The sequence below is a fragment of the Artemia sp. Qi Xiang Cuo genome, chromosome 21 (genome assembly GCF_049724085.1).
Source record: "Artemia sp. Qi Xiang Cuo chromosome 21, ASM4972408v1, whole genome shotgun sequence".
NCBI classification, from domain to species: Eukaryota; Metazoa; Arthropoda; class Branchiopoda; order Anostraca; family Artemiidae; genus Artemia; species Artemia sp. Qi Xiang Cuo.
In genome coordinates this window covers 41,696,072-41,718,461 of record NC_142814.1, presented here as the reverse complement: position 1 = coordinate 41,718,461, position 22,390 = coordinate 41,696,072, and the positions used below count along the sequence as shown (strand labels likewise).

At 36.6% G+C, this 22,390-nt stretch overlaps 1 pseudogene across 1 annotated transcript in view; it reads right to left on the bottom strand.

Moving 5' to 3' along the window:
* The window catches only part of LOC148939565 (acyl-CoA Delta-9 desaturase pseudogene), a 34,688-nt pseudogene extending 20,248 nt beyond the window's left edge, over positions 1-14,440 (bottom strand). Inside the window, exons 1-2 of the transcript XR_016143532.1 lie at positions 14,230-14,440; positions 7,584-7,717 (exon numbers count right to left, since the gene is read on the bottom strand). The product of XR_016143532.1 is annotated as an acyl-CoA Delta-9 desaturase pseudogene (transcript). The remainder of the gene's footprint in view (positions 1-7,583; positions 7,718-14,229) is intronic.
* Positions 14,441-22,390: the final 7,950 nt, after the last annotated feature.

Genomic DNA, 22,390 nt, shown 5'->3' with positions numbered 1-22,390 from the left:
CCAAAAAGCAGTAATGTAAAGTTGTGTCGAAAAAGATAAGTACTTCAACTTGTAAAATGGGTTTAGGAAGGACATTAAGAAAAAAAGTTGCTCTGAAATGCCTTTGAAAAGTATTGCTTGGTGTTGGAGCATTCAAAAGGCTGTAAAGTAAAGTTGTGGGTGAAAAGGATGGGTACTTCAACTTGTAAAATGGGTTTAGAAGGGACTTTAAGAAAGGAACTGGCTCTGATATGCATTTTTAAAGGTATTTCTTGGTGTTGATGTATCCAAAAAGCTCTAAAGTAAAGTTTTGGTTGAAAGGGATGGATGCTTTAACTTGTAAAATGGGTTGTGAATGGACATTATGAAAGGACCTTGTTCTAAAATGCCTTTTGAAAGGTATTTCCTGGTCTTGGGGCATTCAAAAAGCTGTAAAGTAAAGTTGTGGGTGAAAAGGATGGGTACTTCAACTTGGAAAATGGTTTTAGAAGGGACATTAAGAAAGGAACTTGCTCTGAAATGTCTTTTGAAAAGTATTGCTTGGTGTTGGAGCATTCAAAAAGCAGTATAGTAAAGTTGTGTGTGAAAAGGATGTGTACTTCAATTTGTAAAATCGGTTTAGGATTGACATTATGAAAAGAACTTGTTCTGAAATGCCTTTTGAAAAGTATTGCCTGGTGTTGGGGCATTCAAAAAGCTGTAAAGTAGAGTTGGGGGTGAAAAGGATGGGAACTTCAACTTGTAAAATGGGTTTAGGAAGGGCATTAAGAAAATAACTTGTTCGGAAATGCCCTTTGAAAAGTATTGCTTGGTGTTGGGGCATTCAAAAGCTGTAAAGTAAAGTTGTGGGTGAAAAGGATGGGTACTTCAACTTGTAAAATGGGTTTAGGAAGGACATTAAGAAAGGAAGTTGCTCTGAAATGACTTTTGAAAAGTATTTCTTGGTGTTGGCGCATTCAAAAAGCTGTAAAGTAAAGTTGTGGGTGAAAAGGATGGGTACTTCAAGTTGTAAAATGGGTTTAGAAGGGACATTATGAAAAGAACTTGTTCTGAAATGTCTTTTGAAAAGTATTTCTTGGTGTTGAGGTATACAAAAAGCTGTAAAGTAAAGTTGTGGGTGAAAAGGATGGGAACTTCAACTTGTAAAATGGGTTTAGGAAGGACATTAAGAAAATAAATTGTTTAGAAATGCCCTTTGAAAAGTATTGCTTGGTGTTGGGGCATTCAAAAACCTGTAAAGTAAAGTTGTGGGTGAAAAGGATGGGTACTTCAACTTGTAAAATGGGTTTAGGATAGACATTAAGAAAGGAACTTGTTCCCGTCAGGACCTTCTGATAGGGTTCTACCGATTATGTAATCAATTTCTCAGAAATCCTACGTTCCTAGTTGATTACGTCGTTCTATGCACATAAATGGATTCCCGTCACGAGCTCCTGATAGGGTTCTAACGATTATGTAATCAATTTCTCAGAAATCCATTTGTCCTAGTTGATTACGTCATTCTATGCACATAAATGGATTCCCGTCACGAGCTCCTGATAGGGTTCTACTGATTATGTAATCAATTTCTCAGAAATCCATTTGTCCTAGTTGATTACGTCATTCTATGCACATAAATGGATTCCCGTCACGAGCTCCTGATAGGGTTCTACCGATTATGTAGTCAATTTCTCAGAAATCCATTTGTCCTAGTTGGTTACGTCATTCTATGCACATAAATGGATTCCCGTCACGAGCTCCTGATAGGGTTCTACCGATTATGTAATCAATTTCTCGGGAATTCTCTCCCTTCGATTACGGAATCAATATATCTCTTCCCCACCTTCTCCTTAGAAACAACAAATTAATTCCCCTTTTTTGAATCAATAATTCTCTTTGGAAACAACAAATTAATTCCTCTTTCATGACAAATTCATCAATCATGTCATCATCTGTCACGTGTTACCCAAACTTTGCCCCGGAAACAATTCTGGTCGAACTCCAAAGACATTAATTAACTTGACGTCATCTGTCAGACATTTAATAATTTCCACGGAAACAATTTGATTAATGACTGACAGCACAGGTGTTCTCCCTAGGGAGGCTATGCCCATATTTGGCGTTCGTCTCGGATTATAAGATAGCCTTCTACTACTATTAACCATCTTAGTGAATGCGTTTACTTGTTAATAGATATCATTATCATTTTTCCATATTATTATACACAAATTATATGTTATATTATTATATTATTAATCAAATTATTTTCACTTTGACTATTAATGTTAGCAGTTATTACCATATTAATAAACTAATAACAAAGAAAACCAAAAAAATAAAATTAAAATGCAAGAATAAAAGGATGAGAAAACATCTATCTCAGGACAATCGATTAAATAAAAAGTATTATTTGAACTGTTTAGAGGCCAAGCTGACGAACTACTACTACTACTACGGCTTCTAATAACTCACCAAAGCACCAAGCCGCCTGAGGCCAGCACAGCTACACAAGCTCCTCCTCCATCCCAGACTATTCAAAGCCTCTTCTGAGGCTTATTAGTTTTTTTTTTCAGGTGTTTCGCGAACAAAACACAAATGAAGTCCAAATGCTAGCTTAAAAGCAGAGCATAACACCTATGCCAAGAAATTCTATTAAATGAGAATTAGCATATAAGCTTTTTGAGAGGCCGAATTGAACAAGTGCTTATAAGAACGGTGGGCAAAACTAAATAAAGTGATAAAACTGATTATGATTCTCATATATCAGCCCGCACACGGAAAAGATTTCCAGAATTGTTTAGTGTTTCAGTTGTTTCATGCGTCTAGTCTTTCATATTTTTCATGTTTTCCAACTGAAATACAAAAAAAAAAAAAAAAAAACAAGGTAAAAAAAAAATCCATAAGTGAAAATTCCCCACATGGCTTAAGATGCAGCAGATATATAGACACATCTACACATCTGATCGACAGAAGATATGACCGCAGTTGGTGTTACCGCTTTTCAACCTTGCTAAGTCTTTCAACAAAGTCTGTCATGGCACAATAATCATAAGCTACATGCTGAGGGAAAAACTCACCAAGTCTCAAGCTTAAATCGCATATTTTTAATTCGCAAAACTGCATAGGTCAGGGTATACAGCCCTAGGAGTGGACCTATCTACTCAAGATCGACATTAATTAGAAGTGGTGCCCGATAAGGCATTGCTCTGGGTCCTAACTTTTCTCTATTTATTAATGATGCCCCCTAATCAGAAAAAAAGTCTTTTAACTTTATTTGCTGATGACTCCAAACTTATTAGGAGGGTTGTTGATCAACTTGACACTGAGGTTTTCCAACAGGACATAAATAAACTCAGTAACTAGGCTAACCAGTAGTTGTTAAGCTTTAATGTATCAAAACGTCTCATTATCAATTTTAGATTCAAAAACCTACATTTTGGATACACTCTAAATAATATAGCATTTGAAGCAATCAAAAAGGAAAAAAAAACCTGTGATTAATTGCAGATAACAAGCTAAAATACAACCAACTGACAATTCTGTTGCTTCTTCCTCTAATGAAACATTAGGAACCATGAAAAGATCCATCAACAGTCGTGATCGAAAAACTATCACTACTCCTTACAAGGCTTTGGTCAGACCAAATTAGAAATAGGAATGTGCCTTGGATCCGCATTTTGTAAAAAAAAGGATAAGTCTGCCATTGAAACGGTCGAGAGGCGAGCTACTTAAATAATTGTAGGGCTTGTATCCATGCAATTCAAAGAGTGCCTATACCACCTCATAATACCTCGCATTTCTAGAGATGAAAACAAGGGGGCTTCATCACTGCTTACCAGATTATTTCTAAGGATGCATTTCCTTTTCTTCTCCTAGATAATTTAAATATCTCCCAATATGAGCCATAGACTCCGACCAGAGCAACTTTCTAGCAGCTTGAAGGCATCCACAACCCTTCAAGGCCAGAGTTGACGCAGAATAGCGTAATGCCAAGTGGAATTATAAATGTGAAGATCACGAATAATAAATCTGATTATAGTAATTCTTCACAGTGGAGCCTAAAGGATTAAATCAAATTCTTATTTTGAATATCTTTGCCACTTGTAAACCTAAGAGTAAGTAAAGAACCAAACCTTAAAATGAAAAAGTGGAGCTGGTCGGTTTGGCTTCTGAAGCCAAAATGGGACAGCTATGGGCTTCACTTTAGTGCATATTCATCCTATGGATAGCATAACCCTTATTTTAGAAGAACACAAAATTTTGTCCACATTACAGAATCAAAAGGTGACATCTTCGTATTTGCAATAAAATACGTCAATATTCACTCTTTTGCCACTATTGTGTTCCCAGAAATAGAACCAACCCTTAAATGCTTGTAGACGGCGGAGCGGGGAGGTTGAAACCTTCAAAAACTTTCGAGAGGGAGGGATAAAGCTTTCTTTTGAAGAAAAATGCCATAATGTGTCTGAATATTAGACAATTTTCCACATTTTATTTTTTCGTTTTTTAGGGGGGGGGGGGGTAAAATTCTGACTATTTCTGTTGACAACTTTGATCCTCAATACACAAAAGAGCTAACTTTTCAAGTCAGCTAACTTTTAAGCTGACGACAGTCAAGCTAACTTTTTGATGAAATCAGTCACTTTGTCATATTACACTTGTCGGTATAATTTAACCTGTTGCAGGTAGATGGCGTTTCATTTTTAAAGAAAATTATTGAAAAATTACTTCATGCCCTCAGGATGAAAATTATCAAATAATCAGATATGCAAAAAACAATTGGCAAGAAATAGCAAAAAATTATAAAACAACTTAGGACAGTAAATTAGCAAAGACCAACGAATGACTCTTTTTTTTAGTTTTGAGCAAATTAAAAAATTGACAACGCTGTTTCGGTAAGATACGCTACGATACGAATTTATTACGTCAAATAACACGAGTTAAATGAGACACATAATACTATTTAATTATTCACACTTAATTGTCCCTTACTTATTAAAATGAGACACAAAATTCTGTCGAAAAGACAATCTGTATCGGTGGGTAACCGCGGGTTTACAAGACTCCACTTTATTCTGGTGCCTTGTATTATACCCTTTTCGTGCCGTTTCGAGGACCAAGCCCAGATGCTTGCTCGACTCCAAAAGCTTCTGTCCAAAGGCCATTGTAAGCTGGAGTCGCCTGGTATCAAGTTTTTCTATGCCAATGATTTTAACACTATCATCGTAATTCGTAAATTCTGAACCTAATATCACCCGGGAAGCTCGTTTCTGCACATTCTCAAGGTCATTTGTTTGCTTTTCACTTAGTCTCGGATGCCAAACAGGAAAATCATACTCTTAAAATACTCAGAATGTACAGTTTATACAAATTTAACAGCGAAAAACGACTAAAACCGAATCGCCGAATTGCAACTACATTACGTAACGCTATATTCGCCTTCTTAGTACTAGCCTTTTACTTACATGAGCCATCCATGACAATTTTGAGTTAAAAGTCACACCTAAAAGTGTCGTATTATTTGCAATTGGAACATTTATATCACTTTGACTAGGAACTTCTTTTTTCAAAAACGAGAGTCTCATAAGTGCTGACTTTTTCCTATTAATTGAAAGCCGTTTTTCTTCACAGTCAGCCTCCAAACGGCGAATTATACCATCCGTACTAATCATGAATCCTAGCTTCTGAAGTATCAGCAATGATAAATCATCTGCGAACTTCGCTCTGTTTTCATGCCAAGTCGCAATTTTGTTACACAATATTAAAAATAAAATAGGTCCCATTTTGGAACCCTGGGGTACTCCACAGAAAAGCTCAAGAAAATACGATTGTACCCCATTAGCACTAATACACTATTACCGTCCGTGTAAAAAACTATAAACTATCCTAAATAAAAAAACTCCAAAATCTGTCATTGACTCAAGAATATCCGGATGGCTTGATTTGTCGAAAGCCTTTTCTAAGTCTGTTTCAACCTTTCCTCTTCAATAGTTACTCAGTGCCATATGAATGGGAAATAAAGCTTTCCAAATAATGACGAGGATTGAAAAATTTTGTCAGCAAAGTAGTAATTTCTCAATTTCTTATTTTTCATTTTAAGCATAAGAAATACCTTCTTCTATACAGATTCACACGTTTTTTAAGGAAAGTAGGAATAAACGGAAATTACGAGATTCAAGCTGTATGCAATCGACGTATCTTGGTTTTAACATCACCTAAAAATACAGGTGAAAAGCTTTAATAACAAGTCGCCCACTTTCAGTTTTGGGTATCAAATTGAAACGGTATTACCCCCTTGGGTATCAAATTGAAACGGTAAATCTCATGGAAAACAGTTTTCCATGATCCTACCGAATTCTTCAAAAAAAGAATAGCCTCTTTTGAGTGCTTATTTAAAAAAGATTACCAATTAGAAATACATAATATGAAGCTTTTGGTGATTTAAAGCACAAATTAGCCGGCCGGAAAACAATTTATTAAACCTAATTCCAAAACAGTACTGTTGGATTTATAATACAAATAACCTTGTCATTTGGAGCACAAGCTTGCCGGCCGGTTAAAATTACCTTAAACAGGAAGGACCTAATATTCGTCCAAATAAAGACGTTTCAGACAAATAAATTGTTATTTTGCACACAAGTTTGCCAGTTGGACAAATAATCTTTTTGGTAGTTCAAAACAGATACAAACTCAATAACCACCAAACGTCGTGAAATCCGAAGGCCGGAGCCAAATTACACTTCTTTCGAAACCTAGCTAATATCTGCCTCTGGTTTGATGTCCTTGTGGATGGTGCAAACATATTTGAATAAATTGTAAGCAAGGCCATACCCAGAGGGGGGGGGGTAGGAAGGTTTGACCCCTCCCCCCCCCCCCGAAATATTTGTCTGACTCGTGAAAACGTAACAACAATGGATATAAACAAATTTTGTATGTGTTTTTTGTAGTTTGTGAGTACCCCCCCCCCCAAAAAAAAGTTTTATTTTCAGTAAAACTCCCTCCGAAAAAAAATCATGGGCACGGCCTTGATTGTAAACCTTTCGTTTTTTCTGCTGGATGCCTATTTCTACCCACAAAACATAGATTTTGCCTGCAATTTTTTTTCCTAAAACTGTTGAGGACTTCCTAACTGTTGAAGTCCTCGTCTTTATTTTATTTATGTTTCATGCTCTAACGCCAACTTGGTCTTTCTTTTTTTCTGTACTTTTGTAGTTTCTGTTTATCGCTATTATTATTATTACTACCTTTTTGTTTGTCTTTGAAGTTCTTGCTTTACTGTATTCTAGTGTTTATTCGCCCTTGTCTTTATTTTGAATATATTGTGTAATTTAGCGTATTGTCTATGGTCCTTTCAGTATTTTATTGTTGTATTGTGTGACCGACAACGAACCAAGCTTCCTGGACAGGGTAAACGTTTTACGCTTGTAATAGTGTTTTAGTTCTAATAATCTGAATGATTGATTGAAACTCTAATGCGAAACGGCAAAGGACTAAATATTCAGGGGCACGAAGACATTTATTTCATAAGGAGATGTAAAATCCGGATGCACAAGTGAAACTCGCCTCTTGTCAGAGCTCTGTTGAAGAGCAAAAGCCCAACAAAAGTTTAAATCAATTGACTTTACCTGCCAAGCGACACAGTTTGCAATCATCAGCAAAATCCTAAGGGGCAATTTAGCCTTGTAGGAACGATGGGCCCACAGCCTATGTGCTCCAGCCGTGATTCCAAGCATGCCACCAATGTAGTACAAGAAAACGGCTGAAAAAATAAGAGTTTCAGAATGCAGGTTGTCTTATTTTGTCCATTGCTGATGGTAATGAAGTTGCCCCAATAGCCCCGATTAAAGTTGCCCATTCCCATACGTTGCAAATAATTTAAAAACCCTGGTACATACAACTTCCTTTGGCTTAATTCATGTACTTGTGTCGTTTTGAGGATTTATAGGAATCTTGGCCGAGCGAACAATCGCTAAGAACTCCTAGCTGATCTGAAAACACGACTAAACCTGGTCGCCTTTTCAACTCTCACCCATTTGTGCAGAATGGGTAATTTACATAAGTTAGTGCCATTACCCTTTGTGCTGCAAGGGGCGTGTCATCCCCGGAGGCATACTTACTACGTCTTTCGGTGTTCCAGAACAAAACAATTATCTCACAATTTTGATCCGAATCATAAGGGTTAGGGGGAACCCAGGTAGCAGAAAAGGACAATGGAGGAAGGTTACATACTCTCCAATCACTTTTGGCCCTTAAAAAAGGCACTAGAACTTTCGATATCCAGTTGAATAAGCCCCTTTCCAAATTCCTAGGGCTACCCCTTTCATACGAAGTGGCCTTAAACACACTTTTTTACCCTTTTCTGGTTCTCTGTTGCGCCCCCTTTTGGAAGTGGGGGACCAATATGTTTTTATAAATTTTGAACCAATCGTCAAAAATTTGTGAAGCCTTTTAGGCTCACTTCTTGAGGGGCAGGGCCGGCCCCAACACAAATATTTATGCACGTTAGGTTCTTCAAGGTTCAAGGACTTAAGACGATAACTTTCAAACTGATTAAAGAGAACAGTCTTCTGACTATTTTGGGACCCCTAGCCCCTTCCCATAGCATATGTATGATCGCTTTGACCCAGGGAACAATACCCAAAAACTTTATGCCCTTTGCAAACCCGACGTTAAACAAACCCATTTTTATCCATTATAAGGTCCATGTGTAAACAATTTACCATTTCCATAGTATTCGGCGCTCGCCCTGGTGTTTGTGAGGGCCATACCATCCCCTGAGACATGTTTACCAGACCTTTCGATCATTTTGAACGAAATGGCTATAACAAAATCTTCGAGAATATGTCTTGAGGGGTCAGGAGAAACAGTCAGCAAAAAACGGCATGGGAAGGGAACTGGTTCCCAAGAATTTCAAACAGCGACAGATCTCCAAGTAAGTACTGCATGTAACCCTGAATTTCAGTGTATGGTTGTTTACTATGGCACAAACAAGCTTTTTACTATTAAAAAAATTTCAGCTTTCGAGCCGAATAAAGTGCATTTGCAGGGGATTTCATTGCACTACTTTATTCCAAAAAAATCAACAGTCGAAGCACACAGAATTCTTGCTGAGACTTATGGCGACAATGCTTTTTCGGATGTGGATATGACACGCAGAGATAGGTTTTGACGCTTCAAAATAACGATTTTGGACTCAAGGATAAATTGCATTTGAACCACGGGACTATTCAGGATCTTTAATCCGGGGGTGGTCGCAAAAAACTTCAAAACCCATCAAAAAGTAGTTCATATACATTTTTGTTACGGTTTTACGAGTCAGACAAAAATTTCGGGGGGGGGGAGGGGTCCAAGCTCTGACGACCCTGGACATGGCCTTGTTCGGACGAACCAAAAAGTTTGAAAACAAAAAATTAGAGGAATCGCTTGATCAAGAATGTCAGACGCTGGGAAAAAGTTAGAAGTAAATTAAAACATTTCAAAACAGGCATCAGTTTCAAAACATTTTACAGCGCTAGGAATGGTCCAAAAGCAAGGACACAGGGTTCTTACGCTTAAAGATTCATTTTGCATTTTTGCAAAATCATATGCGTATTGCATATGAATATGCGAATACATATTTACATTTATTTTGCATTTTTTTTTTGGTTCGTACATTTTTTGGGGGGCAGGCGAGATTATTAAACAGCGAGAAAAACAACAATTTCTTTTTATTATATAGTAACAGTAAACGTAGTTCTTTTACTAGTTTTGATAGGTCCTTGTCCTTGTTTTTCTTTTTTGCGTGCGTGTGTATCTCATGTGCTTAGTGTTTTTTTTTTATATTTACTCCTCTAGCGCGAATTTTTTTTCAATCAATCAACCTTTTATTTTTAAATAAATGAACAAACGAAACAATTAACATGAACATTTCGACTCAAAGCAATGCTTGTGCGAGTCACACATATATTGGTAAACAATTTTATATTGGTAAACAAATTTTGTGCACAGAGGGTTCAAATACATTAGCATTATTATCATTATCGTTATTATTTTTATTATTATGAGACAAAGGCATGTGAAATTTTCCCTCGACTCCTTTAGGGGTGATTTATTTCAAAAAAATCGCATAGTGGTGTTATAATAGTAAACGGTGCATAAAACAAAGATGAATGGGAACTCCGCTGGGCTCAGTACGAGGTGACTTACTATACTGGCATATCCAATGAAAAGTTTATCAGAATTTGAGGCTGCGTTGGTAAACAATTATCAAGATATTAAAAGATGCTTGTGAATGTTTTCTATGTAGAAAGGGCAAAGGTTGTTCCGGAAGAAGACCACATTTTTTAAGCATGATAAAGTTGCTAAGGGAAATTTAATCGCAATAAAGAGGAATGTCCCGTTGATATTTGGCCCTTACAATTTTAAGGATGTTAAAAAACTGCCTATTTAATGGAAAAAATCTAGCAAAAATTAAACTCGATCTCAATGAACAAGGAAAAGTTGTTGGCATGCGATTTTCTTAATATATTAGCGTTAAAATATTTAAAATTCCCCGAAAGTTCACACTTTTGCCAGAAGAAAACTTTTCCCAAAAATCTGAAAGATCATTATTCAATAACTAAGATGGTTCGCAGGAGATCATAACTATAAAGCAAAAAAAAAATATTAAAAAACTGATAAAAATAATAAATATATATATATATTTAACTATTTCTTCAAAAATACTAAACTTTCGAAAATTTTAAACTTTAGAGAAATAGAGTTCAAATTATTGCCAGAAATAAGGACACAAATAAGGCTTGGGGGTATGATGAAGCTGTTAGAGAAGATTCAATTGTGCTAAACACTCCCAACAGAAGAGCTTTGCGAGGAGCGGGGGCTATTTGATGTTGGATGTTTTGTGGGTGGTTGATTATTATTTTCTCTTTTAGTATGTGTTGTTTTCCATTTTTCCTTTTGTTTGGGTTTTATCTTTTATTCCTCCCTGGACTCCCGAGCCTTATGAGGGTTATTTGATGTTGATTGTTTTATTTGTGCCCTTACGTATATTTGTTATATGTTTTTTCTCTTTTTTTGGAATAATAAATCTTAATATTTTTATTGCTGCTAAATAAATTCATATTAAAAGTAATAAAAACAAATGGTTTACTATTTCTTCCAAAATGTTAGGCTTTCCAAAATTCTAATTTTAAGAGAAATAAAGTTACAATTATTGCCAAAAATAAAACAAAAATAATAAAGACAAAAAGTTTTTTAAAGGAGGTCACGGTCTAAGGGATGATGAAGATGATAGAGAAGCTTCAACTATGCTAAACACTACCGGTCATAGAGCCTTGCGGGGGGAGGGTTCTTGATGTTGGATGCTTTGTTTTTCCTGATTATCAGTAGGCTATGATATACACTATGTTCAGCAGGTAGTCAGTAATGGGTGTTTGATCATTATTTTCTCTTTTAGTGTGTGCTTGTTTCCTTTTTCTTCTTTTGTTCTTTTTTCTTTTTTTTCTCCCTGCACTCTCGAACAAGGGCGGATCCAGGATTTTTTTCGGGGGGGGGGTTAATAATTTTTGACTCAGTTTTCGACTAATTTTACTGATTTTTACCTAGGTTTTACTAATTTTCGACTTATTTTCGACTCGGTCAAAAATTTCGGAGGGGGTTCAAACCGGGTAACGCCCCCCCCTGGATACGACCTTGCTCTTGAACCTTGTGGAGGTTACTTGATGTTCATTATTTTGTTAGTGCCCGTACGTACATTTGTTGTAGCTTTTTGTTGTTGTTTGAATCATAGGCCTAAATCTTAATATCTTTATGGCTGCTAAATAAATTTATATTATATACTATTCTGTCCAGATGACTAATGTGAAAGCAAATAATACAAAATAATTAAAAAAGAATATCTAATACTGCTTTCTTTTCATATTTTCCGGAAATAGAATTTGATAAAGAACTATTTTAAGGACTTCTGTTTGGAAGTTTAAACAAGGAAGTTTGGAAATTTGGAAGTTTAAAGGACTACTGCTTGGAAGTTCAATCTAAATGTTTAGACAAACTGTTCAAACTTTTTGTCAAAAGCAAATAGCCAAAAATTCATATTCACTTAAGCTTTGAGTTTAATAAGAGTTTCCAGGGGCATAGTCCCAAGGCCTAGACATGGCTAATGTTCAAACGAGAATGATGACAAGCTTTCGAAGGTTTGATAGTGAAGCTCAGTTTTTCGAGCTGGTTCGGAACACACATTTAAGAACCTAGTAATAATGTTTTATTTTGTGGCAACCCTACCAACAGTTAAAACCAATATTGAGGATTGAGCTGTCAATTTTAAATTACCAAGGAATCAAAATGCAAAGTTCTTTCCCCTGGACTTAGCTTACGTCCATTCATACCTGAAACTGTGTCTTTCTAAGATTTTTTTTTAAGTTGCTAGTAGTATTTCCAAGATGGCTTAAAGGGGCCAATACCCCAGATTTTAAAGTGCCCTGCTTTTAAGGAAATTCCGACCCTTAGTTTTAAATACACTCGTATTTTAAATATCCTCATAGCCAGGATTCTACAGCACCCGGGATTCCCGTGATGCCATGGAAGACACGCCCCTGTTTTAAACGGTCAAGTCTTACGTTAATATTTACTGTCGGGAAGACGTGCCCCTGGATTCCCACAACACCCCTGTTCTAAAGGAAACCCGCAATACGACCAATACCCGAAAACAGGTGTTATGTTCAGTCATAGGGGGAAACTAAGGGATGCAGATGTTAGTTAAGTCCATGTTACATTTGGTTGCTATGTAAGAGAGGATGACACATTCTTGTGTAACCTTGCTTCAGAGCCCGCAGGGAATCCCCGCTTGTAACCGAGGAGGGGCGCACATATGGGTGTTAAGCAATGACAGCACATATGTAGGATGTTACGTAATGACAGCACTCACGTAGGTGTTACGTAATGACAGCACACACGTGGGTATTACGTAATGACAGCACACACGTGAGTGGTACGTAATGGGCGCAAAAACATTGGTGTCACATAATACTTTTTGAGATTTCATTTTCTTTCAAGACATTTTCCTTTAAGACATTTCAAGACTTTGTTATTTGACAATTGTGTTTTGTGATTTGTTTAGAAACTGAGAAAATACACTTATTACTACACCAATTCAGTCAACGACATTAAGTACACCCATTTCACCCCATTAATACGCTTAAAAAATGCAAAGGAACTCCAAATGCTAGATGGTGTTGGTAGATTTTTCGACACAAGCGCCAGTTCCATTCTTGTAAGTTTTCCATACTCGTTGGTATGTTGCCATAGAGAGGAGGAACAAATTTGATTTTTATTTTCTAAAAACATTTCTAATAGATCTTCTGAGAATTCATAAAGAAATAAGAAAGCATACCAAATGCAACTGTCTCCCTTTGGCGGTATATTTAAGCTAGTATACGCCATAGAAAGCAGCAACAAAATTTTCGAAAATTGAAAAAAATTAGCTTTTCTATACATTTAGAAATAAATGAGATGAAGAACATATCAAATGCTGTTTCCCATTTAGCGGTAAATATAAACAAGTATACAACACAGAAAGTAGCAATAAAATTTTCTTTTAAAAAATCTAATAGCTTTCTTATTTCAAACATCTCTTTCTAATAATTTTTCTTCTGTTCTAACAAGAACCGAAGTAAAAATGCTGAGAAGGTGAGAAGAAGAAGATAAAATAAACCGTAAGGGTCGGGCTAGTTGCTCTCTGATCACTTTGACTCTATTGTTTCCCATTTTGCGGTAAATACAAGCACTTATACACCACAGAAAGTAGCAACAAAATTCTCTGAAAAAAATCTAATAGCTTTCTTATTTCTAACTTTCACTTTCTTATAATTACTCTTCTTTTCTAAGAAAAACCGAAGTGAAAACGCTGAAAAGATGAGAAGAAAACATACCAAATGCTACAGTTTCCCATTTAGCGGTAAATATAAGCACGTATACACCACAGAAAATAGCAACAAAATTCTCTGAAAAATATCTAATAGCTTTCTTATTTCTAACTTTCCCTTTCTAAAAATTTATTTTCTTGTCTAAAAAAAACCGAAGTGAAAATGCTGAAAAGATGAGAAGAAAACATACCAAATGCTACGGTTTCCCGTTTAGCGGTAAATATAAGCACGTACACACCACAGAAAGTAGCACAAAATTCTCTGAAAAGAATCTAATAACTTTCTTATTTCTAACTTTCCCTTTCTAATAATTTCTATTCTTTTCTAAGAAAAACCGAAGCAAAAATGCTGAAAAGATGAGAAGAAAACATACCAAATGCTACGGTTTCCCATTTAGCAGTAAACATAAGCAAGTATACACCATAGAGAGCACCAATGTGAAGAAATGTAAATAGAATAACGTTGAACCAAACTATTTCATTTTTTATTAGCTTTCTATCTTCTTCGTAGCTTTCCTTATCCAGAAAATCTGTTGTATCTGCTTTTGCTTCCTCACAAGCTGTAATTGTGCCGTTCATTGATAATTGCTAGAAAAGAATAAAATAATTAGGAAACATTAATATGGAGAAGGAGAGTGCGTAGCTGTTTTAGACTCAGGGTCCGTCTGTGCTGTAAAAGTTGTAATAGTAGAAACACAACGTAGTTAAGTAAGTTCAGCTACTAAAATGTGTTTATACATCTAATTCTACATATTTCCTCACAAGACGTAACTGTCTCGATTATTGATATTTGCTAGAAAATTATAAACTAATTGTAAAATTGAAAGTCAGCCCTTACTTCTCCTTCTGAAAACACTTCATCTATAGTCTGGCTGCCAACTTTTAATTTCACCGGTTGTTATAACAAACTCCGGTTGTTATTTCGTTTTTTCTATTCGCTGGTTGTACCCGATAGCTTTCTATGCGATACGGTAACTTCAGTTCTTAAAATAGATAAATCTTCGCTTACCTCCTATTCAAGCGACTAACAGAATAGGAGCTAGACAGAGACAGAGGTTCGACAGAGGTTTGGTGCGCTAGACAGAGGTTCGAGTCCCAATGTCGCTTGTTATTTGGTTTGAACTGGGGTAAGTGGCATGACTGTAAGCTCAGCCACAGTAGACCCAGGTTTAAATGGGTACCTGGATAAATCTGGGGAAGGTAAACCGGAAGGATGTGCGAAAGCACAAGATTGCTGGCCCCCTTCTACTTTTTGGCTGAAGGGCCATGAAACGAAGATCAGAACCATCGGTAGAAATTGTAAACTCCAATGCCGTAGTCTTTAACTTTTTTACATCTAACCGTTCGTCTTATACATCCATTTCGACTTCTTCGAAAAGTTCGTAATGAAACGAATCGTGCTTGAAACGAAGCACGATTGCGCTTCGATTGTATGTGCGTTCGTAATGTGTTTGATTTGAATTCAGAGTCACAGGAGGTGTTCAATGACTTTAAAAAGTTCGTAATGAAACGAATCGTGCTTGAAACGAAGCAGGATTGTGCTTCGATTGTGCGCGCGTTCGTAATGTGTTTGATTTGAATTCAGAGTCACAGGAGGTGTTCAATGACTTTAAAAAAGTTCGTAATGAAACGAATCGTGCTTGAAACGAAGCACGATTGTGCTTCGATTTCGCGTGCGTTCGTAATGTGCTTGATTTGAATTCAGAGTCACAGGAGGTGTTCAATAACTTTAAAAAAGTTCGTAATGAAACGCATCGTGCTTGAAACGAAGCACGATTGTGCTTCGATTCTGCCTGCGTTCGTAATGTGCTTGATTTGAATTCAGGGTCACGGGAGGTGTTCAAAGACTTTAAGAAAGTTCGTAATGAAATGAATTGTACTTGAAACGAAGCACGATTGTGCTTCGATTGTGCGTGCGTTCGTAATGTGCTTGATTTAAATTCAGAGTCACAGGAGGTGTTCAATTACTTTAAAAAAGTTCGTAATGAAACGAATCGGCTTCGCATATCTCGTGTTCAAAAATACTATTATATGAAATTTGAAAATAATAAAGAGAACATGAAAGGCACGTGAAAACCATTAATGAATTATCAAATGGTGACAAGAAGAACGAAAATCCAGCAAGCCTATAAGTTGACGATAGAACAGTAATTAAAATGAGTGATATTTCTTATGTTTTGGGTTAGTATTTTTCAAAAATAGGTGAATCAGTAAGAGGTTTGGGGGTAAACATGAACATTGCTGAAAATAATCTGGAGGAGATGAAACAAATAATAGGATTGATGAAGTCAAATTCATCTGGGAGTAATGGTCTCAATCCGCAAACTTTTAAATTAGTAATGGTATATTTGCTTCCCTGCCTTGTATATTTGATTTACTTATCATAGGCAGCGCTTAAGCGCTGCCTAAGTAAAGGACGATGTGGGCACAATGTGTTTTTTTTCTTCTTCTTCTTCTTCAGTCAGGCACTTCGTATCGAAGGAGTTGCCGTAGAAACTTCGAAAAGGGCTCATTCGATTACAAATTGAGACTTCTAGTGCTCTTTTTAATAGTCGAAAGTGATTGGAGGGCAACTCGCCCCCCCCCTCCAACGCCAGCAATTCCCCCAAACACATCCAATCAAAATTTTGAGATAGTCATTTTGTTCAGCGTAGTTGATAACCAGATAGAAAATATGTTTTTGAGGAGGACACTCCCCCACAAGCATCAGGGCAAGGGTTTTAAGTTATGCCCTGGGGTCATATAAGGTTTTTATAGAAGGCGTTGTCGTAGAAACTTCAAAACAGGCTCATTCGATTGGAAATTCGAAGGGCTAGTACCCTTTTTAATAGTTGAAAGTGTTTGGAGGGTAACTAGCCCACCCCCTACCCACGCCCATTATTCCCCCATACATATCCAATCAAAATTTTGAGATAGCCATTTTGTTCAGCGTAGTTGATTTCTAGATAGAAAATATGTTTTTGAGGAGGACACTCCCCCACAACCCTCAGGGCAAAGGTTTTAATTTATGCCCTGGGGGCAAATAATGTTTTTATAGAAGGCGTTGTCGTAGAAACTTCAAAAAAGGCTCATTCGATTGGAAATTCAAATGGCTAGTGCCATTTTTAACAGTCAAAAGTAATTGGAGGGCAACTAGCTCCCCCCCCACGCCCATTATTTCCCAAACACATCCAATCAAAATTTTGAGATAGCCATTTTGTTCAACGTAGTTGATTTCCATATAGAAAATATGTTTTTGAGGAGGACACTCCCCCACAACTCTCGGGGCAAGGGTTTTAAGTTATGCCCTGAGGGCATATAAGAACGATGTTGGCACAATGTACAATGTATTATTATTTTTTTCCTTTTGAACTGGGCACTTCATATGGAAGGAGTCGCCGTAGAAACTTCAAAAGGAGCTCATTCGATTGGAAATTGAGAGTTCTAGTGCCCTTTTTAATAGTCGAAAGTGATTGGAGGGCAACTAGCCCCTACCATGCTCATCATTCCCCCAAACACATTCAATCGAAATTTTGAGATAGCCATTTTGTTCAGCGTAGTTGATTTTCAGATAGAAAATATGTTTTTGAGGAGGACACTCCCCCACAACCCTCAGGGCAAGGGTTTTAAGTTATATCCTGGGGGCATATAAGGCGTTTATAGAAGGCGTTGCCGTAGAAACTTCAAAACAGGCTTATTCGATTGGAAATTTGAAGGGCTAGTAACCTTTTTAATAGTCGAAAGTGATTGGAGGGCGTCTAGCCCCCTCCCACGCCCATCATTCCTCCAAACACATCCAATCAAAGTTTTTAGATAGCCATTTTGTTCAGCGTAGTTGAATTCCAGATAGAAAATATGTTTTTGAGGAGGAAACTCTCCCAAAACCCTCAGGGCAAGGGTTTTAAGTTATGCCCTGGGTGCATATAAGGTTTTTATAGAAGGCGTTGTCGTAGAAAATTCAAAAAACGCTCATTCGATTGGAAATTTGAACGGTTAGTCACCTTTTTAATAGTCGAAAGTGATTGGAGGGCAAAAAGCCCCCCTCCCACGCCCATTATTCCTCCAAACACACCCAATCAAAATTTTAAGATAGCCATTTCGTTCATCGTATTTGATTTCCAGATATAAAATATGCTTTTGAGGAGGACGCTCCCCCGCAGCCCTTTGGACAATGGTTGGATGCTATGTCAAGAAGGCATATGGTAATTTTAAACAAAGCGTTGTTGATAAAACTAAAAAAATAACTCATTCGGGTAGTAAGTCACAGTGATAGTGCCCTTTTTATGAATCGAAAGTAATTGGAGGGCAATTAGCCCCCCCACGCCCATTATTCCCCCAAACACAGTACAATAAAAATTTTGAGATAGCCACTTTGTTCAGCGTAGTTGATTTCCAGATAGAAAATATATTTTTGAGGAGGACATTCCCCCAAAACCCTCAGGGCAAGGATTATAAGTTATGCCCTGGGGGCATATAAGGTTTTTATTGAAATCTTTGTCGTAGAAACTTGAAAAAGGGCTCATTCGATTTGAAATTCAAAGGGATAGTACCCTTTTTAATATCCGAAAGTGATTGGAGGGCAACTAACCCCCCTCTCAGGCCCACCTTTTCCCCAAACGCATCCAATCAAAATTTTTAGATAGCCATTTTAATAATAATAATAATAATTTTATTATAAGCCAAAAAACAGGCCATACAGAACAGTATTCTTAATCACACTCCACAAGAAAAATAACATAAATATCAAGTTTCACTCATTGATGTCAACGCTTCATTTACATATTTACATAACTGCCTGATTGACCTTTCGTCGTTTTCAGGATCCCCGGGAACTCCAAGTTACCACCCTCAAAATACTTTTCCCTTAATAGAGAAAGTTGCTGGCACTCGGTGAGAATATTTATTCAATGTAGTTGAAAGTTTTGGAAATTAGGTCTTTAAGGGTGACACTCCCTCCCCCCACAGCCCAGAGGGCAAGGGTTGTAAGTTATGTCCTGAGGCATATAAAGTTTTTATTGATAGCGTTGTCGTAGAAACTTCAAAAGGGCTCATTCAATTGGAAATTGAAAGGGCTAGTGCCTTTTTTAATAGTTGAAAATTATTGGATAGCGACTAACGCCCCTCTCACGCCCACAATTTTCTAAAACACATCCAATAAAAATTTTGAAATATCCATTTTGTTCAACGTATTTGATCGTTCTAGAAGTTAAGTATTTTTTTAGGGTGAAAACCCCCTCAGAGCTCTTAGTGCGAAGTTTGTAGATTATGACCTGGGGAAAAATAAGGTTTAAATAGAAAGTTGTTGTTTAAATGATAGGAAGCAGGATCGCGCTGCCTAAGTAAAGAACGGGGACACTCGAGAACGAGACAAGAAACGGGTAATAAGTAAAGAGGAGGACACTCCCCCACACCCCTCAGGACAAGGGTTTTAAGTTATGCCTTTGGGATATGTAGGAACGATGTTAGAACAGTGTCTTATTTATTATTTTTTTTCTTTTGAGCCGGGCACTTCATATCGAAGAAACTGTGATACAAATTTCGAAAAACAATGATTCATTTCAAAATTGGAGCGGCTTGTGCTCTTTTTAATAGTCGAAATTGATTGGAAGGCGACTAAAACCCCTCTCACGCCCACCATTTCCCCAAACACATCCAATCAAAATGTTGAGATAGCCATGTTGTTTAACGTAGTTGAAAGTTCTGGAAATTCGGTCTTAGAGGATGACAACCACCCTAACAGACCTTAGGGTAAGGGTTGTCATATATGCCCTGGGGGCAAATAAGGTGTTAATAGAAAGCGTTGCCGTTTCCAAAAGGGCTCATTCGATTGGAAATCGAAAGGCCTAGTGCCCTTTTTAATAGTAGAAAGTAATTGGAAGGCTTCACATTTTTATAGTAAAGATCGAAGTGGGTATAATGTATTATTTTTTGTTGTTGTTGTTGCTTAGACCAGGGCACTTCGTTTCGAAGGAGTTGTCGTGGGAACTTCGAAAAGGTCTCATTCGATTGAAAATAGAAAGGGCTGGTGCCCTTTTTAATAGTAGAAAGTGATTTGAGGGCAACAAATCCCCCTCCCGCGCCAACCCTCCCATTTCTGCTCTTAAAATTTAAGCAAATCAAAATAACGTAAGTGTATCCAAGCTATCAAAGAAAGTAAACAGATTTTTTGCGAATGGTGTCAAGTTTTCCATTTCAGGTCAACTAGAGGAGGTATGAAACTAAATTAAACAGCTCTGTTTATGTCTAGATTTTTAAAAGGGTGTATGTTGTTAAAAATTGCTGGAAACTTTTTTCCAGGATACAAATAGCAGACCAAACTATAAAGTCTTAACAAACAAAAAAATTTAGAGTGTTATTTTCTTTTTCCCTGAAAAGACTATGTAAATATAAAACGAACAGAAATTAATTGAAAAGACTTTTTCCACAAAATAAGTTTTTCAAAGAACAGTAAAGAACTCCATTAAACGAAAATGAGCAAAAATAAAATCAAATAATTTACCAAGCCTGAAAATACCGCAAACCAACATGAATAAATAAATAAAACCATAAACGACGAGGAATTGAAATAAATAATCAAACAGAACTCAAAATAAGCAGAAATAAAAATAAGTTGGGTGCAAAACCCCCTATGCCTTTCCAATTCCAAAACACAATTAGCACTTTACTGAAAAAAGTATAAATATTTTTACTTTTGTAACTTTAATAAATCAAATAATATTAACAATTGGATTACTAAATATCAGTATATGTATATTAAACTGACAATGCATATTAATTTGTATTTTTTCAGTAAAGTGCAAATTTTGTTCTGGCCTTGGGAAGGCATAGGGGTTTTTCAATGTTTGAATCGTTATTCGCCGGAGGGCTTTTGAGAAATTTTTAATTCTAACTCATTTTATCATTGTTATGAGACTAGATATTCTTGAGGGATAGTGTCTTAGGCTCGGAGTACTCAACGATAATCTTTATTTCCACGTTTTTTTGTTTTTTTTTTAGAGAGAATCAGCTTTGTTTTCAGCCTGGGGTTGGTTGCAGTCACGCTCCTCGGATTCTTTCTTCTCTTCTTTTGGACACTTCTCAACACTGTACCACAGCAACCCAAATCCAAAGTAAACAAATTAGCTTTATCTTTAATAACTTTTAATTCAGCATCCAAATTCCGAAAGAGCTTCCAAATTTTACCTCACTCTAGTTTTTAGAACACTGAATAACTTGGTACATGCTCTTGGAAGAACACTACATCGTATTTTTTTGAGCCTTTCATCAATGATAGAGTCCTTCTGATGTTTCCCAGTAATATTAAAAGAAATATAGGAGATATCTTCTTTCCTCATTTACTAATTCTAGTATTTCGCAGCATGAACACTTTTTATCACAGGGCAGTAAGAGCACACTTACCTGCCCTGAGCATCGAGCACACTTTAGCAAGTTTTAAGGACAACCCAATTTTATACGGTGGCATGGCCATTTGTGGAAATGGCATTTCCGGTGGAAATTTCACGGTGCCATTTCCACCGTGGCATTTCATGGTGGAAATGGCATTTGTATTTTGGGAATCAAATCAGCAAATTCTAACTTAAATAGATCGAGAGGAGCCGATACGATTAGCAAGAGGGCCGATACAGCATATCCAGATAGGTTTCAGTCTCACACAGGTCAACATAAATGCAGATACCACGAACTAGACGGGAAACCTTTTATTGAAATAACTGATTTTAAAGAGTCACTAAAATATTTTAAAGAGTCACTAAAATTATTGGCCGAAGTTTTTTCGATATTAATTCGCCCCTTATCCTTTAATGACCTCATAGAAGTGATAAAATAATGACGGGTTATCTTATCAATCAACTCTTTTCAATTAAATGAGTCAGGCAGTCTGTCGGGAATCTTACAAACCCAAATCTTAGGAATCTTAGAAACCAAACCTTAGAAACCTCAAGAATCTTAAAAACCAAAACCGTCAAACGAGTAACAAGCAGAGACCATCTCGAGGGCAACAACGGTGCGAAATTTCTTCCGTAAGAGTTAAGCCTGTTAGATATGTTTTCCGGTATTTTTATAGTTTTTTATGTTTTTAGATTTTTAAGCTTGTACAGATATGACCAGTGATCTACTGTGTATGGTAACTACGCATAAGAATTGAGAAAACATGTGGTCTTCAGATATAGCTTGTGCTTTGAGGTTTCTCTTTTTCAGCGTTGTGTTTCTCGTGTTTTCACATTTTTCTTGTGTGCTTTCATATTTCTAAGCTTGGTCAGCAGAATGGTAAGTACTTGACTGTATATGATAACTATGCTGAAAAGATATCAATGATATAGTGCCCATATTGCTCATGCTTTGGGATTTCTGTTTTTCAGAGTTGTGTTTCTGGTGTTTCATATTTGTTGGGTTTGAAAATTTCCAAGCTTGGGCAAAGGAATGATAATTACTTGACAGTGAATGGTAACTAAACTGGAAAGTAGACTAAATATATAGTTTTCAGATACAGTTTGTGCTTTGGGATTTCTATTTTTCATAGTCGTGTTTCCGGTGTTTTCAAATTTGCTGTGTTTTACG